Below are 3,539 nucleotides of genomic sequence, written 5' to 3' on the forward strand. Positions count from 1 at the left end.
GCTCCAAATACTAGTGCTAACTGCTGCCTACTGGATACATTTTGCTGATGAATTCACCAGAGTCTAAGACCCTGTGTTTCCATAGAACACAATGAAAAGTGCACCCCCATCAGTAAATTGTGTCAACTGTGCAATATTAGATACAGTGAATTAGAAGCTTATTTCTTTAAGTACTCCCAGTAGCAGATAGCCAAATGGTAGTTTGTTTTCCACAGAAGATATAAATCGTAAAGCTTGATATTTATAACGTCTGATGTTTCATTATTCTGTTCCTCTGAAATTTTAGATTTTCACAATATAAATGAAATATTCTTTAATTGCACAAATCTGACCATATACTCTTGCATTGCTTTGGACTTAGCTTTGGCTAAAACAGAAAGAGTAACAGTGCTCGACAGGATGCAGATGGAAAAGAATCAGAAAGCTTTTCAAAGTGAAGGTCATTCCCAAGCCACAGCAACATAAGCACAGTGATCATGTTGCCTGCCCTGACCTAGCAGCTTTGCATCAGTCTAGTCCACCTTGGAACCAAGGACTGCACTGCTCGGACTTCATTAACTGAGGTCAGTCTACCCTTTTTCCAGCAAACTGGAAATGTTTAGAGAGTGAACACAAGGATCCACACTTGTTCTTCAATCCACAAGGGCTACATTCTATACCATTCTGTTAAAAAGACCACCTCCCGCACCGTTCTGTGACAAGGGCCATCTTCCACACTGCTCTATCAAAGGGCTGTTTTCTGGCTGGTTAGGCAAAGCTGTAGGCCCTACCAGCATGAGCTGGAACTGGGGGCAGGCCAGGCCAGGCCACAGCACCCACTGGCAAATGCTGAGAGGTGAGGCACGCCATATCAGATTGGGCTGCAGCACCCAACCAGCACACATGAGACCCAGGGGCAGAGTGGGTGAACCTGATAGGGGGGCTACAGGGAGCTCCTGTACTGGGCCACTATACACATTGGTGAGCGTGAGAGCTGGGACTAGAGGCAGACCAGGTCAGGCAGGGCTACAACACCTGATGGTCTGCATGTACGCTGGGTCAGGGATAAGCCAGGCTGTGGGATTGTACCCACTAGTCCATGCATAAACCAGAGGAGGTGAGGGTTGGTTGGGCTTTGTTGCAACATCAGCTAGCAGATGCTGGAACTAGGGGGAAACTAAACTGCAGTACCACCTGGAGACTGCAAGATCTGAACGTGGGAGAAGGGAAACTCCCCTCTTGGGTCGCCACAACCACTGCTGAACATGAGAACCAGGACTGGGGCAAGCATGGCAAGGCAGCGTGGCACCTGCCAGCACTTGTGTGGGCTGGATAGTGGGGCTGGTTGGGTTGAACTAGGCTTCAATATCCACTAACCCGTATAAGAGTCTACAGCCACAACACCCTGAATGTGCCCGATCTCATCTGATCTCAGAAGCTAACCAGGGTTGGGCCTGGTTAGGACTTGGATAGGAGACATGTATAAGAGCTGAATGGGATGTGGGACAGACAGGACCAGTCTGTTGTTCATCAGGCAAGCACAGGAACCAGGGCAGGAGGCAGGCATGCTGGGCGCTTTTGTGGGTCGCCTGACTAGGCTGCAGCTCCCACTGGTTTCCGTGAGGGCCAAGTGTGTGGTGGGCAGGATCAGACTGGGTTGCAACACCCATTAGTTTGCGTGGAAGACAGGGCTGGAGACAACTGACCCAGCAATTGCAACTGTCTGTGTAGGCTGATTTGGGTGACAGACTGGGCCAGACTCTGTATTGGCAAGCACACACAAGAATGAGGTTCGAGGTCACCTCAGATGAAGTTTCTCTGCGAATGCCTCCCAGCTGAACTGCTGGACTCAGAACTCCATCCATGGAGGAAATTGCAGGTTTCTGACTGTGGAGTGCATGTGTCAGAGCTGGGCCTCCTTAGTGGCTTAGATGGAGCAGTGGACAGCATATCCAGAAGCACATGGAGAATATGGCAGTCCACTGGAGCCTGCAGAGGACACCTGGTACTGTAACAGAGGACGAAGACAGAACAAATCGACCAACTACCCCAGCAAAGAGTAGGCAGTGAATATCTGGGCAAATGGAGACTCTAAGGTGGACTATGTCAGCCAGTTTGGACAGTCTGGAGAGATTTCATCATAATTTGAGTGCCAAGATCAGCAGCAATACAGAACTGGACCCTCGGAGCATGCCCCACACTGGGGACCCTGGGATGGTTGGGAGGCTGAGTGTGGCTTCTCCCCTAACTCTCCCCTCCCTCCAGATACAAGAAGGAAAAAAAGAAAATTGCAAAATAGTAGTTTCACCCACTTCCCTCTAGCCCTTGACCCTTCGCACCCTAATCAAATATGTAAAAATTATCAAAAATAAAATGTATACAATTTAAAAAATCAAGTTGTAAAAACCTTCCGTGCCACTCTGTCACAAGGACCACCTCCCGCACCATCCTGTTACAACTCATTCTCAGCCCCTGCTGTCATTCATTTTCATTCTGCAGTGATTCGTGCTCAACTCCAGTAAGCAGGCTTCAAGACTGGCATTCTAACAGAATATGATTTCCAGAATCTCTCACCTTCTTGCAACCAAACCATACGAAAGAGGAAACATTCCTGGATCCTCCTCTCCAAAATAATTAATTACTTATTAGGGAAAACAAAAGTGTGACTATTACACTTGAAGAGGTATTAGATCTGCTCTCCTGTCCAGTGAACTGGACAAGCAGCTACCAGTGAGATCGGAGTGCCATCAGCAAACTACTGGGGTCCCCGCCCAACCAACACAATTAGTTACACCTGCTCAGCTTCTGACCACCTGAAGTCTGATTTTTCTAGTCCTAAACTTAGCCTGGAGATTTAAAAAACTCACTTTGGGTTTGAACCTCAGAACTATTAAACATAAGTAACAATCTTCTGTCTTACTGAGCTATTAAATATTTTGAAAACACTGTAAGTCACATTGTGACCTTTTTCCTGTAGTTTTAGTCCAGCATTCTCTATACTAACCACTGTATTTCACACACACTCATGTGCACACATGGCTAGGTTGGACACAGGACCATGGACCATGGGTTACAGGTACCAATCTCAGCCCAGCCCTCCAACACACGTTTACAAACAGGAGGATGATACAGAGTGCAAATGGAAAATCAACCATTTTTATTCTTCAGCTGTTCCACATCCAGTGTAATGTGACTTCCGAATAGTTCACTTTCGATAGTTCTCAAAAATTTGGTGGCAAGTACTTAGGGATGGCCTACTGAGTCTTCTGTTTTAAAACGGGATTTTACCTTAGGCTATACATTTTCTAAAACCAGAAAAGCACATTATTTTGGACACAGAATCTGTAATACTGCAGGTTTCATGCAGCTAGGGCTCGAGATCGTCTGAGCACCTCAGAGGCTCTGATGTTAGATAACGGCTCCTTTATCGGCAAGGCAGTGCAGTCCCACGGAACTACTTTCCATAGTCAACAGAACCTCTCTTTGCATAGATATGTGTATGTAAAAGCAGAACATTCATATCAAGCCCAGAGTGCCACAGAAGGTAATTAGACGAACAG

The sequence above is a fragment of the Ochotona curzoniae genome, unplaced genomic scaffold (genome assembly GCF_017591425.1).
Source record: "Ochotona curzoniae isolate NIBS_2020 unplaced genomic scaffold, NIBS_Ocur_1.0 contig_430, whole genome shotgun sequence".
Classification (NCBI taxonomy): Eukaryota; Metazoa; Chordata; class Mammalia; order Lagomorpha; family Ochotonidae; genus Ochotona; species Ochotona curzoniae.